At 33.8% G+C, this 16468-nt stretch overlaps 1 protein-coding gene across 2 annotated transcripts in view; it reads left to right on the top strand.

Moving 5' to 3' along the window:
* Positions 1-16468, top strand: part of LOC123536056 (uncharacterized) — a 188069-nt gene that overhangs the window by 22049 nt on the left and 149552 nt on the right. The window contains exon 1 of one of the 2 annotated variants that reach the window (XM_045318842.2): positions 1880-2061. The exons of the other annotated variant lie outside the window; for it this stretch is intronic. The gene's annotated coding sequence lies outside the window, so the exon portion shown is untranslated. Of the gene's footprint in view, positions 1-1879; positions 2062-16468 lie in introns of those variants that run through there. 2 annotated transcript variants of the gene reach the window in all.

Below are 16468 nucleotides of genomic sequence, written 5' to 3'. Positions count from 1 at the left end.
GAAAACTATTTTGAATATTTAGATAAAATTGATATTTCAGTATTTTACCTGCATTCCCTGTTCAAGTTATTTCCTCGTGTCATGTTCAGTCTTACTCACTTACTAGTTATTCAGTTCCGAGTTTTCATTACAGATATACTAATGACTAATATTAACGGGCCTCGATGGACAAGTAATTAAGGTCCATTTGCACCTTAACGCTGTCTGATAGAAACTTCCCTTTGGGTGTAGAATTTTTTCATGTGATGAAGCTATACAGATGGCTCGCGGAAGGTCGGTGTTCATACCAAGGTGCCCGCTTGTGATGAAATAATACACGGAGGGGCACCCTGAGTCGCCATTTTAGTATATTATGTTACCTTTGTTCAATTAAGACTTTGCATTATGGTTCATTAATAATAGCTGTTGTGTGTTTGAATACACATCGAGTAATTTGATATCGTCTTATAAATCAATATTTATTGTTTCGTACCGCTTTAAAGAAAGCATCAATTAGAATAATATATTGTTTACGTACTGTTTTTAACACATTAGTATATCTTTACAAATAATCATTATTAGAACATTCCATAATTATTTTTACATTAGTAATATCTTAGTCATTTATACAATAAGCAAAGACATGTTCCATTAATACCTTTATTATATTACCCTAAAAGTTGGTTTTTACTTTACACTTTCTTTGCATGTATTTTGACAATGACCCTTATAGCCATTTACGTGTATTAATTCTTTTCTCCTGTATTTTTATTTAAAATTCTAGCATAAAACTCTGTTTGGTGTTCCAAAATACATGCTTAGCATAACAGTTTTAACATTGTGCAAAATTCCTGTTTCATGTAATAAGTTTGACTTTTCGTATAACGACAGATCAAAGTAAACAACGCTCGGGATTTACAACATTGTATTATATTGCTCTCAATAATACGGAAACATCTGCAACAAATCTTGTAAGATACTAGCTGTTATTTTATCAATTAGTATAATTTTTATTACTTTCAAATATTATCATTTCTGTTCAATAAATCGTTCGAATAATTTAAAGACCACATATGTTCATATTCTTCTTTTATTGTAGTTTATCAACAAATTTTCCCAATCTTTAGACATATTACGTTTAGTCTTATTACTAAAGTTTAATTATTGCCATATTATTTAACATTTTCTGTTAATTCGATCAAAATCCATTTTATTACGTACATTAAATTTTGTAAATCAAAAGTAAATTTCAGACTGCATGGATTTAAGTTACACTTTAAGAAAAAAAATTGCATTAATGTTTCTTTATGTGTTAAGTAGATAGATATATTTACTGGTTTTATTCTGAGCCCGGACATGCTTTTGGCTTTATGATCTAAACTTATTTTCTAAATGTGGAGTTTCCATTATTTATCAGTCAAAAACCAATTTCTTTTAAAGTGTTCAATATGGTTATCAAATGATAATACTGTTTCTTACACAGTTTTAAGAATCGAAAGAGATGCGACTTCTGAGAAAAAAATTCATGAACAAACATTTCTAGGTTCTTGACAAAACGTATATAATGCACGGGCATTCTGATATATTTTACAGTCTTGGTGAGTTTTTTTTTAATAAAAGAATTATCTCATGTATATTGATGCGCAACTACATCTTTAGTAATGAACGAATATTTTGAACGTTCTATGGAATATTTAGACTGTATATGATTTAATTTTTCGAGAACGTTTCTTGTATGCATACCGTATGCACTGATATACACATTTATCTCCATCCAATCTGGGATTGGCGGAAATTCTGACAGGTGTGTCGTTTGTTTTTATTTCTTACAGAATTTGTCTCTTCCTAACGTATATCTTGATCCAAAAGCAATTCACTTAGATTCATATCTGACATGATCTTACAAGTAATGCTATGCAGGTATTAAGGTATATAATGTAACCGTTTACAACAGTTACTGCGGAAGCATAGAGCTGATAGACGTATTTAATGTAGCTTACATGAAAACACGTAATAAATTAATAAAATTGACCTGAACGGAATTACCTGATATTCGTGCTCCTCTCGGATTATTAAGTATCTGTAAGTAACTTTTCACTAATATGAAAGTGAAGTGATGAAATTAACTTCTTTTCTCATGTTTTACACATTCGTTCACATGCTAACTTTAATATTCTTTATTACGATTTTTTCTTTATTAGATATATGATGCAAACGTATGTTTATTCAGTGTGTTTCATGATATATATTTGTATTTTCTGTCATATCTCTTCGATACCTAGATAAATTAAAATATTGCCTTGAACGAAAATTGAAACATCAAAATGACGTCAGAAATGATATACAACGCACCCGAAATGGAATGTGCATTATCTAAATGTCAATATCGAAAATACCGGACTGTAGACCAGAAGAATACATTTAAAACGGTTGTCTCGCCAAAACCAGAAGCGAAGTATTCCAAGTTGTAAAATACTTCGTTTGTTTGCCATTTACTGACTGAAAACACAAAGCAGTTTGTATCATATTTCATTGATTTGCCCTTTAGTTTATGTCAGATCATAAACAAACCAAATCTACAATCACCGATAACATATGTTTCTATAACTAGTAACTGATATAGAAAACAGTTGATACATAAATAGAATCTGATGATCGCGAAGATCAATTACATTAATGTGAAATGTTTTTTCTATTATTTCAATAACTTTTGCAATCGTTGAAAACAATCACCCGCAATATAACAATTGATAGTAGGGTGAATGGAATTTGAAGCTTTATGGCATCGTGAAGGTGATTTTCAAATATAAGCAATACTTAAGAACATATTTGTGTTTGGTATCTTATTTTTTGGAAACCACTGCCAAAAACATAAGCAGTTTATAATAACCTTGGAATAGAGAAAAACATTTTTCAGCAATGCACAATCAGCCTCTTCCATTACAGTTTAGATACGCAACAATCAAATTGCAAGATACATTTTTTCATAGCATATATTTATAAATACTTAAGCTCTTATTATATATAAACCAGTTCCATAGCCCGATGAATTTGCTGAGACAAGCTGTGTATTGTAATAGTCCATTGCTAACACTGTCTGATACGAAATCAAGGGTCATGATTTCTAGCTCCTGCTCCACCAAACCCAGATTTCTAATAATCGGAAAAGAGTCCCGTGAATGGATGCTATACTCCTTACACGCTAAAAGAACCAAGGCACCTTTTGGGAATGGAGTGTCTTCTTATCTTGTACCCGCTCATTAAAGTGCTTCTGGATGAGTCGCTAATATTGGTTATACCAGTGGCGATCGTAACTTACTTACGTAAATTGCACATACTATTTCCACACTGCTAATATTATCTTCAGTTGTGTTCACCTTTTGTACTTAGCCAATATTATATTTAGCAAATTGCGAAATCTTCATTATGAACATGTCGAAGATCCATTTCTTACGTTACAGCAAAGAGTATCATTTAAAGGTTCAATAAATTTGTTTTCGGGTATAATTTTAGTTGTAATAAAATTAGGAAATAAAATGGTTGTTGGTTCACTCTCTCCAGACTAAGATATTTTACATAGGTATTGAAAATTCCGCCAGTCAGCAGTTATTTTCAGCTCACATGAGCACAAAGTGCTCAAGGTGAGCTTTGTGATCGCCCTGTGTCCGTCGTCCGTCCGTCCGTCGTCAACAGTTTGACTGTTAACACTCTAGAGGTCACAGTTTTGGCCCAATCTTAATGAAACTTGGTCAGAATGTTACCCTCAATAAAATCTTGGACGAGTTTGATATTGGGTCATCTGGGTTCAAAAACTAGGTCACTAGGTCAAACCAAAAGAAAAGCTTGTTAACACTCTAGAGGTCATAGTTTTGGCCCAGTCTTAATGAAACTTAGTCAGAATGTTACCCTCAATAAAATCTTGGACGAGATTGATATTAGGTCATCTGGGGTCAAATACTTGGTCACCAGGTCAAATCAAAGGAAAAGCTTGTTAACACTGTAGAGACCATATTTATGATTGTAACTTCATGAAACTTGGTCAGAATGTTAATCTTGATGACCTTTAGGTCCAGTTTGAATCTGGGTCATGTAGGGTCAAAAAGCTAGTTAACACTCTAGAGGTAACATTTATGACCATATCTTAATGAAACTTAGTCAGAATGTTAATCTTGATGATTTTTAAATCAAGTTGAAATCTGGGTCAGATGGGGTCAAAAACTAGGTTACTTGGTCAAATCAAAGTAAAAGCTTGTTTACACTCTAGAGGCCACATTTATGATTTTATTTTCATGAAACATGGTCAGAATGTTAATTTCGATGATCTTTAGGTCAAGTGTGAATCTGGGTTAGGTGGGGTCAAATACTAGGTCACCGGGTCAAATCAAAAGAAAAGTTAGTTAGCACTTTAGAGGCCACATTTATGATCATATCTTAATGAAACTTGGTCGGAATGTTAATCTTAATGATATTTAGGTCAGCTTTAAATCTGGGTCAGATGGGGTTAAAAACTAGGTCACCAGGTCAAATTAAAGGAAAAGCTAGTTAACACTGTATAAGTCACATTTATGACAGTATCTTAATGAATCTTGGTCAGAATGTTAATGTTGATGATCTTTAGGTCAAGTGTAGATCTGGATCAGGTGGGGTCAAAAACTAGGTCACCAGGTCAAATCAAAGGAAAAGCTTGTTTACACTCTGGAGGCCACATTAATGACTGTATCTTCATGAAACTTGGTCAGAATGCTAACCTTGATGGTCAGGTGAGCGATACAGGGCCTTCATGGCCCTCTTGTTTATCAGACAATATTGCTCGATTGGCCATGAATCTCTGTAAACAATCAGTAGGAAAAATACTATTGTTCTCGTTCTTCAAAACACCTCTAAAGAAAGAAATCGTAATTTTTGATTCCATCAGTCATAATGCTGAAAATCTTCTTTCATTCCGCTTTTTCCTTAAATGAAATTGTAGTTAAGTATCAACCCCTGCTGTTTATTTATTATAAAGATACTATTTGTCATATTACAAACTTTCTGATTGATTTTATGAAGAAAAAAGTATGTTGTGAGCACTTTCTCATATCAAAACAAGCTGACAAGTAAGAGTTTACTCGTCAGCCGATGTGTTTCTCGTCCAATCGTCAGTCGTTCTGTCAGTTCCTTGCAAAAAGAAGATTTAACGGTAACTTTAAAAGAACAAAAAAAATGTACTCAGGAGAAGGCAGTATGGAGAATGTAATATCCTTTTTTAATTGCTACATCAAAGAGATGTAGTTGCTATGGGAAAATTTGATAAAAACTGGAGTGTGAGGCTTTGCCTGCCGGAAATCATACATATTTTTGACTCAAATTACAAAACATTCTTGCACGAATTTCACTTGTCACAATACGTGTGTAGGTAACAATCTGCGAAGGCAGTGCACTGGCACCAGATCAGAAAGAAAATTCCTCCGTACGTGTTATACCCTACCCCTAGGTATTCTATAAGAACCATGGTCGTGAACGGGAAAATATACTAACCCGTTTCAATCGCGCATTTCATACCTAAAACACGCAGTGCGGTAAATGTGTACTATGGATATCAAACAAGTGGTAATTTATCTTCCATTGTGTACCGGTCACATTTTTTCAATACATCTTATCTTAGAAAAACAACGCGTAGTTTATAGTAATTTCAACATTACACAAAAAACTTGCTTGAACTTCCCTGGTGAAGTTCCGTTCTAGATTACAAAACCAATCTGATTGGCTGTTGTGAAAATGTATGTCAATCGTCATTTTTCTACACGTGTTCGCTAAAATGTGAAAATGCGGCAAAATGTGCAAAATGAATAAAATATACAGAACAGATGCAGACCAAAGTACGATTTCAAATTAAAGATCATATACAAGATGAATTTCATTCATCATTTCGAGTTTTAGTGTAAAATTGTGATTTTTTAAAAATCTGTTTTTGTTTGTTTACGTTTCGCCAAACATGTGCGCACTGCCGTGACCTCTAGACCGGATGTTCATTAGGGAAGTTCAAGCAAGTTTTTTCTGTAACGTTGACGAAAGCATAAAATATGTTGATAATCTCAGAAATATGGAATATTGAGACAATGTGACTGGTGCACGATGGAAGATAAATTATCGCTTGTTCAATATACTAGGTACCTATGCACCGAACTGCGCGTTTAAGTTGAGAAATGTACGATTGAAACGGGTTAGTGCACTTTCCCGTTCATGACCATGGTTCTTATAGAATACCTAGGGGTAGGGTATAACACGTACGGAGGCATTTTCTTTATGATCTGGTGCCAGTGAGGCAGTGTTTTGATTTTCTTTAACCTATATAACTGATGTGGATAAATACTGTTGTTTGGTTTTTTTTTCAACAAAAATGTCTCGACATTAATTGCATTAGTCGGAAAAGTATGAAATGTGTCAAACGTTATTCAAGATTATGTCTCTATAGTATACATATTGAAAGAAAAGCGTTTAGTACAATATTTAGGCATCTCAACCATAATTATTTTCGTAGTTAGATAGAAAGTTAACTGACAAATGTATGTTTCAATGTCCAGACGTTTTAATGCATGTTAAAAAAGTTACTGGCGAAATCGCAAAATTCACTTCGTATAAATCTTTCATTTTCTGTTGAACAAAGTTTAGTAATAGTCGATGTGGAATAATAGGCAAGTTCATGTGATTTTTCCCGTTCGAGAGACAGGAAAGAAGAAAGTATCTATAAGTAGATTTCTATTATAACCTGTATGTTTCAATCGCTGGTGCTAAATACTCGCTTATATTCTTTGTTTCACACTTGTTAGCTCACCTGAGCACAAAGTGCTCAGGGTGAGGTATTGTGATCACTCACCGTCCGGCGTCTGTCCGTCCGTCCGTCCGTCGTCCGTCTGTCCGTCCGTCCGTCCACACTTTCCTTTAAACAACATCTCCTCCTAAACCAACAGGCCAATTTTGATGAAACTTCACAGGGTTGTTCCTTGGATGGTCTTCTTTAAAAATTGTTCAAAGAATTGAATTCCATACAGAATTCTGGTTGCCATGGCAACCAAAAGTAAAAACTTTAAAAATCTTCTTCTCAAAAACCAGAAGCCCTAGAGCTTAGATATTTGGTGTGAAGCATTGCCTAGTGGACCTCTACCAAGTTTGTTCAAATCATGACCCCAGGGTCAAAATTGACCCCGCCCCGGGGGTCACTTGATTTTACATAAGAAAATCTTAAAAAATCTTCTTCTCAAAAACCAGAAGCCCTAGAGCTTAGATATTTGACTTGTAGCATTGCCTAGTGGACCTTTACTAAAGTTGTTCAAATCATGACCCCGGGGTCAAAATTGACCTCGCCCCAGGGGTCACTTGATTTTACATAGGAAAATCTTCAAAAAATTTCTAAAAATAAACCAGAAGGCTTAGAGCTTAGATATTTGACATGTAGCATTGCCTAGTGGACCTCTACAAAATTAGTTCAAATCATGACCCCCGGGTCAAAATTGACCCCACCCCGGGGGTCACTTGATTTTACTTAGGAAAATCTTCAAAAATTTTCTAAAAATAAACCAGAAGGCCTAGGTCTTAGATATTTGACATGTAGCATTGCCTAGTAGACTTCTACAAAATTTATTCAAATCATGACCCCCGGGGTCAAATTGACCCCGCCCCATGGGATTACTTGATTGTACATAGAAAAATCTTCAAAATAAACCAGAAGGCCTAGAGCTTAGATATTTCATATGTAGCATTGCCTAGTGGACCTCTACAAAATTTATTCAAATCATGACCCCCGGGGTTAAAATTGACCCCACCCCAGGGGTCACTTGATTTTACATAGGAAAATCTTCAAAAAATTTCTAAAAATAAACCAGAAGGCTTAGATCTTAGATATTTGACATGTAGCATTGCCTAGTAGACTTCTACAAAATTTGTTCAAATCCTTACCTCCGGGGTCAAATTGACCCCACCCCATGGGGTTATTTGTTTAGCTTTAGCAAAGAATTTTTTTCAAGAAAGCAATTAAACTCAGGTGAGCGATATAGGGCCATCATGGCCCTCTTGTTTTTTGATTGCATTTGACAGGAAAACAAGACATGCTTTATATTTATGTTCATTAAACTTTACCAAGGTAAACAGTTTTGTAAGGCGCTTTTAGTTTTACATTAGAACTTTGTTACTGCTGTTAATCAATGTTTACTAGTGTCTTTTATCGGGTATAGATCAGTTTTATAAGAAAGAATAAAATGTTTGAACAGAAATTTCTTAGACAAATTTTGTCTGCTCTAGTAATGACGTAATGAAGTTTAGCCGAATTATTTTATTGAAATTGTTTGTTGTTTAGTGCAAATTGGAGTACGTTTATAAGGTAATGTCAGATTGTGAGATAGAAGTATTCTGTTTGTTTCGTCCAAATTGTTCTAACTTTATCATCAAAGAGTGAAAGAAAATATCAGATAGAAACCATTTTACAATCGAGACGACTTGAAATTACTCTTTACAACTAATATCATTATTTTTAGTTAACTTGCTTTTGTTTAAAGTTCCAAGTTGATGACAACAAGATATAATAACCATCCAGATTGCGTTCAGCTTATTGTAAAACTATATTATACAAACAAAAACACTATATAGCAAGTAAATATGATTAAGTGCTCTAACTATGTATCCTACACTGACGTTAAATATTGTCTTTATTGATATGTTTACTTAGGAATTTATTGCCTTGCTTTTTGTTACATCAGATAAAATCATTTGAGTGTGTAATGATGGAAAAACACTCGGATATTTTGAAGAATTATTTTTGCTGCATGCATGAAGTGTGGCCTAGAATGATACAAGCTGAACATAAGGAACTCGAAGAGTGACACATATCTGCGGACAAACCGACTTTATTACGGTGTCTCTTGTTGTTATTATTTTGAGGTATTTTAAGGTCATTAAGTGTTCATGTAATTGTGTAGTAAGCTATGCCTAAGACGGTGCAACTGTGGATGAGTGGTGTTGCATGATGTTCTTATGAACAGATTCAATCAATCTTAGCAAGTCTGTATTACGTGCATGCTTACGTTCTATACTTCAAACTTTTCTTCTAAAAATTTAATTATATCAAATATTTTATATACCGTGCATCCTCTTATGAGCAAAACAGGGAAACCTCCAATTTGATTTTCTTTAAGACATTGTGAATAGGTCCGATTACTATGAAAGTTAATTTTACTTAGATTTTTTTATCTCTGTAGGGAGGAGTCTTAAGCCAAAAGGTTCAGTAGCCTGTTATTTTGTCTTGGCTGCAACATGTATTTCTGTCATATGAGACATGCCAAATCGATGTAACAAGCAAGTGTGATGCATTTTAGATGGTTGTCATTAAAGAGAATTGTTGATTTTCATCAAAATAAAATCTGGAAAGTAAATCCCTCGGAAGCACAGAGAACAAAGCAAACAGTGAAAATTGCAGACTCGGTTTGATTGAGTCTGTTCATGAACAGTAATGAAAAATGCAACACTGCTCACTCTCATCTACTGTATTTCAACACCGTCAATTGTTTAATGATATTGGGTTACATTTGGGATTAGAAAATTTAGGGAATCCACGATTGCCGCCCCAATACAACCGGTGCCTATAAAAGTATGATGACTTACGGAATGTTATGAAATTGGCAACATACCACACAGATAAGCTGCGTTTTTTCACATATAAATGAGTCACACTATCCTACAGTTACAGATCTTGCAACTGCAACTGCTCAGAAAGAAGATAAGTAAACTATTAACAGGTTCTTTATTTAATGCTTCAAACATATTAGTTATAATTTCATTGATTAAAGACTCTATTCTGAACTATTAGCTATTTCGTCTTCTTTCTGATATATTATGTAACTTAAGTGTATAAATAATATTTTAGAATTTCTGAGAATTGTACTAAATCAATGACTGAATCGCTGAATTTCTTGAATTTGTTACTAGTATTCGTAACTAAGGCTTATTTACCTATTTTTTTGATATAGAATTGGCTAATAATCTGACAGGTGTTGCTTTTAGTTTTTATTATTTCTTACGAAGCTCTGTTCCTTCCGAAAGCAATTCAGCTTGAGTCATATCTAACATGATATTTCAAATTACGTTACGCAGGTATTAACATGTTTTACATCTGCGGGTGAATTTATTGAAAATCTAGTACTAGTGGCTTTTATAAAATCAAATCACAGAACAAAGTAAATAATATGCCTAAACTGAACTATATGATGTACGTGTTTACTTTATTATAAAAACTTTTATCAGAGATCTCACGCAAATTTATTTCAATACTTTGCGTTAAAATCATTTAATACCTATCATGATATATATTTGTATGTCTATTTATTGTATTATCTTGTCGGTGTGTACATACATTTGTTATATGCATATGCTATAACAGACATATTACCCTATTAACTTAGTGCAATGAAAGGTAAAAAAAGGAAATTTTCAAAATAATTTATAAATAACAGATTCATGCTTTAAAAAAACGACATATAACATTGTTACTGAAGAAAGACCGGTTGGTGAGCCGCCAGCTAGTTGAATAATGGTTACCGATTGCCTAACTGCCAGGTGCCTGGCATTAAAAAATACGAATCGGGAAGTAATGCTGTTCAATGCATGTAGGTGTCTCATAAGCCAGCTTGACTGGCCTTTTCAGTTGGGGTGACACTGTAATAAAGAAACACTTCACTTTACTTTACTATAAACATTTGCCAACATGGTCAATTTTGAGCCCAGTTTCAGCATTACAGTATATCACAGTATATCCATTTTTAACTGATTTGCATAAATATTTAAGAACATACACTTACATTTACTTTATGCACAGATCGATATCCTTTAACAACTAAATTCACGTAGATATCAAAATGAAACAGACTTTTGGTTGTAATTTACTTTTTAGTATTAAGAGGACACAACATACTGTAACGGAGATATAAGTCCTTTTCATTATCTAAGAAAACAGCAAGAGTTAAAACTATAGCGACAATAAGTACATGTTTGTCTATTTATCATTCATCACTTGCCCAGTGCTTTAAGATTATTCGAAATGTTTATACAATAATTGGAGACTACACCATTGATTTACAATGATTAAACATTACACTAAGTCTAAAACCCCAAAGGGTTCACACCCCAAGCGATAAAAGTAGCTGTCAAATCTCCAAGCCTTTTATAGAAAGTAGCTGTCTAGATATGTGAGAAGGCTGTCGCTTTTCGCTTCAAATTCGAATTTTGCCTTCTCTAAATTGTTATCATCGTTTTTAGATATTTTCATCAAATTCTATAAATTGACAAATGAAAGAATGGACAAACTCTGAACGGACAAGCGTAATTTAATATATAGTTTCATTTCATGGTGCTAATGGTACCACGTATCCAAATATCGAATTTATATCTGTCATATTGGTCCCGATCCATTTGAATAACATAGCATGCCGGTAATCTACAATGTTACTTTGTGATTGATTTGTGGCTAATTGTTAGGATAATAATTACATTATTGGTTGAATGCTTTCTGAGCTGCATGTAGTTCTCGGAACTTAATAATTTAGAAGTTAATATTATTACTCAGGCTAGTTTTAGTTGAAAGTGCTAATAAAGATATGTTCTTTATAATCCGAGTAGTACTAAAATACTATTATGTATTTTAATTATAGTATACGTTTGTATCAGAATGGCAAAATTGAACATATTATATATAGAAAATCGTAGAGAAGGAAGCGCTTAGTTTGACACTGTCGGCTTCTGAAAACTGTTTGCATGGTATGAAGTAAAAGCACTTGTGACAAACGTATCATCAATATCAAATAAGTGTAGGTCACCAGTATTGCTGTGACCGCAGTGTTGACTTTATGCTTAAAAACATGGAAACTATAATCAAAATATCGAATGTACACTTAACGAAACATTAAAGTTGTACATAAAAAATAAGGGAAAGCTAACACGTGAATGCTGTTGTAAACGTATCGTATGCCCTCAGACAAACATCAGTGCCGCGATCACGAACTTGACATTGTAGTCCATATCACCAGTATATTGTTTGTACGTGTCTAAAACATGAAGACGTTTTTTCAAAATATTGTGTTTGGTTATATTTGTTTGAAGGTGACGTAAAAAGATTTTTGGTACAGCTGTATTTGATAATGGATATTGTTTTTATATTAGAATTCGCCTACTTATTGAAATGAAACACTTCACTTATGTTCTTATGTTCTTCAGGGAATGACGGTCTGTTTATTTAATTTCTTCAAATCTAGCCTTGTTATCCCCCGCCGATGAAATCGGGAGGGGGGTATTGAAATGGCGTTGTCCGTCCGTCCGTCAGTCCGTCCGTCAGTCCGTCCGTCCGTCCGTCCGCAGCCATTTCTCAGTAACTACTTGGTAGAATTTCATGAAACTTGAAATAAACATGAACCATCATACTGCGATGATGCCCGTCAAGTTTTTTTTTTATTGGTCAATTTCCCTCAGAGTTATTGCCCTTGATTTAATGAAAAATGTCCGTCTGCAGCCATTTCTCAGTAACTAGCAGGTAGAATTTCATTAAATTGGAAATAGACATGAACCAAGATACTGCGCTGATGCCCGTCAAGTTTGTTTTTTGATAGGTCAATTTCCCTCAGAGTTATTGCCCTGGATTGAATGAAAAATGTCCGTCTGCAGCCATTTCTCAGTAACTAGCAGGTAGAATTTCATCAAACTTGAAATAGACATGAACCAAGATACTGCGATGATGCCCTTCAAGTTTTTTTTCGATTGGTCAATTTTCCATATAGTTATTGCCCTTTAATTGTTTAAAAATCCACATGTACATAACAAACCAACCAATGGGAAGAATTTCATTAAACTTCTTTCATTCTTTTCCATAAACATTTATTATAAACATGTGATGTTGTGTACCTACACCTGGTCGCCACCTTACCTTGGTCACTCCCCCTCCCCCCCCCCCCCCCAATTTTTTTTTTTTTTTTTTTTTTTTTTTTTTCATTTTTCATTTTCTATCAATATTTATAATCAACATGTAAACTGTTGTATCCTCACCCCTCCCCCCCCCCCCCCCCCCAAACAAACCATTCATTTTCTATTAATTTGATTTTGACTAATGAAATTATTTGCTTCTTGGTAACATTCTTAACTTTTTGCTGGATATATTTTTTTGCCATTCCTCACCTCTGACCCTTTCGGCGGGGGATTCCAATTCATCGAATTTGCTTGTTTTTATTTCCAAAGTAAGATGTTTACTTTTTTATTACCAAAGAGCTTGTGACAACCAACATAAAGATATAATCTGTCAGAGTATGTGTCTTCATTTGCCTCAAGATGCAAACAATCGTCATAGTAAACGTAAAAGCATGTGTGTTCACTTTGAACGATTAAATGCACTGTATACCCACGTCTGGATTCTAAAATAACAGTTGTCTCAATAACAATAAGACAACTTGAAATTTTCACCATTCTGTTGTATGCATGACAGGGCTTTTGAAGCTCAGAAGTTGTTTACAAATGATTATGTAAAACTAGCAGTTTGCTTTTATTGAATATAAAACGATTCCATCAATAAGAACAAAACCTAAGTGATTCACTTGTGCTAATGTCTTCCGAAGAAATTACTCCATTATCTGCAGCTGAACTTTATGATTGAAATCGTCTGTTGTTTTGTGCAATTACATTAGGTTCTGGTGATAAAGCGGGATTTCAAGATAAAAAATTTCGGTATAGTTTTTGAAATTGCTTCGTATACTATTTTATATTGACAAAATTATTAGTCTACGATGTACATTTTGTTTCTTAAATGAAATGAATTTGTAGATACTGTAAACAACAATGTAGTCACTAAAGCATTTAACACGAAAGACTCTATGAGAATAAAAGATCTGTTTCAGTTTTCAATTCTTCTATATGTAAATTGTTAGTCATATGAGCTGTCTGTATATCCAAGCGCATGTTAAAGTCAATGGGAGGCATACAAATGTCTCAATCTATTGCATTAGAGGATAGCATCTGGTAAAATGCAGAAAAAATAAATGAAGCATATATTTCAAACACAGTTGTAACATTTCTTTGTAAAGATCAATACGTTTATGATCAGAAAACCGTTGCACTTGTTTCACACTCTTTGCTTGCTTTAATAATCCTATAAAATGGGTTCGTAGCGCACTTAAATGCGCGATTTCGTATCTCACTTAAATCAGCCAGGCGGCGGCACGCATATTGTTAGCTCTCGCGAAAATTACTCTGCTATTAACTTGATGATTTGAGCAATCATGTGCAAGTTCGACCACTTTCGTGCAATGTAGTTTTTGTATATCGTCCTTGCTTTCCTTTGCTAAATCATTCCTATCTTAACCTCAGAATGATTTCCTGTCATATTATTCTGTGCATTTCATGTAATAAATATTTCTGAATATGTGCCAATCATGCTCATTTTCATAGGTCATTACGTAACATTGTTACAAAATGTTGCACCGCTCATGTATGTTTGTTCTTACTATTTATCTTAATGAGTATTATTTACAAAGAGTTGAACGTTTCCTTTCCGATGCTCGAAGAATACAAGATGTTTCAGTCAAAATACCTTGCTGTAAGCAAGCCATGGTAGTCATTCTACCTTATTCATATGCATATAAGTAAGTAATATGTTTTAAAAAACGAAAGACTAAATCTGATGCAAAGCGTGTCTCTTTATGACATATTGTTGTCAAGAGAAACAACTATTTTTGATTTCTTAATGTCTTATATATACTTCCGCTAGAAGGTAACACGTTACTAGTATTTCGATATTCATTTACGCGTTATAGAGTTGCGGTTGCAGTTGCTAACTGATGAGCTTCAAGCATATCTGTTCCGAAAACTATTTTGAATATTTAGATAAAATTGATATTTCAAAATTTACCTGCACTCCCTGTTTAAGTTATTTCCTTCTTACTCACTTACTAGTTATTCAATTTCGAATTTTCGTTACAGATATACGAATAATTAATATTAGTATGCCTCGATGGACAAGTAATTAAGATCTGCTTGCCCTTAAACGCTGTCAGATCGAAACTTCCCTTTGTGTAGATTTGTGTAGATTTTTTTTTCATCTGAGGAACCTATCCAGATGGCTTGCGAAGGGTCAGTGTTCATACCAAGGTGGCCGCCTGTGATGAAAAAAAATACCAAGAGGGGCACCTTTTGTCGCCTTCTTAGTATTTATATTACCATTGTTTAATTAAGACTTTGGAATTGCATTATGGTTCATTAATAATAGCTGTTGTTTGTTTGAATACACATTGAGTCATTTTACATCTTCTATGCAGTGTCTCGGTAATAAATCAATATTCATTGCTTCGTACCTCTTAAAGACAGCATCATTCAGAATATATTGTTTACGTACTGCTTTTAACGCATCAGTAGTATATTAGCCTCTGCTTTTCTTCACAAATAATCATTATCAGAACATTCCACAATTACTCTTTCATTAGTAATAAACAAGTCATGAAAGATAAGTTCCATTATAATCTTTATTTTCGTGTATTAATATCTTATCCTGGATTTTTATTTTAAATCTAGCATACAACTCTGTATGGTTTTCATTACATTTTGCAAAAAAAAAAAAAAAAAAAAAAACCACACACACACATACTAAGCATAACTGTTTTAACATTGTGCAAACTTCCTGTTTCATGTTAAGTTTTGGTGATAAAAAAAATCTTTTGACTTTTCGTATAACGACAGAACAAAGTAAACAGCGCTCGGAATCTACAACATTGTATTCTATAAACCTTGTAAGATACTAGCTGTTATTTAAGCGGTAATTTTTTATATCTTTCAAATAGTATCATCTTTATCGTACTATTTCTGTTCAAATTATGTAAAGTCTGCATATGTTCATATTCTTTTTGGCCGGGTTTTCGAAGAAAAATCCGGCTTGTAGGTTAAGTCTGTCCTGGCGGATGGGTGGGTGGATGGATGGAATAATTAGTCTCATTTTAACCTTTTTGTTCATTCATTTTTCTTAACAACTACTCATCCAAACTTCAAGAAACTTAGTCAGAATGATCCTCTATTAACCTAGTTGGCTCAAAAAGAGAATGGGGTCACTGGATGAAAGGTCAAGGTCACAGGGACCTGAACATTGAAAAAGGTTTCTGCTCAATATCTAGGTAAGTATTCCATCCAGGATCTTGAAACTTCATAGATATGTTGGTCTCGTTGCGCACATAACCTCTATTGATTTTAGGGTCACTTGGCTAAAGGTTAAGGTCACAATGAGTCTCATGTTAACCTCTGTGTTCATTCATTTTTCTTAACAACTACTTATCCAAACTTCAAGAAACTTGGTCAGAATGATCTCCTATTACACTTGTTGGTCCAAAGTGAGAATAAAGTCACTGGATCAAAAGTCAAGGTCACGGGAACCTGAACATTGAAAATTGTTTCTGCTCAATATATGGACAAGTATTACACCTATGACGTTGAAACTTCTTAG

The sequence above is a fragment of the Mercenaria mercenaria genome, chromosome 17 (assembly GCF_021730395.1).
Source record: "Mercenaria mercenaria strain notata chromosome 17, MADL_Memer_1, whole genome shotgun sequence".
NCBI lineage: Eukaryota > Metazoa > Mollusca > Bivalvia > Venerida > Veneridae > Mercenaria > Mercenaria mercenaria.
Note: the sequence above shows the minus strand (reverse complement) of the source record. Positions and strands in the feature narration are given on the sequence as shown.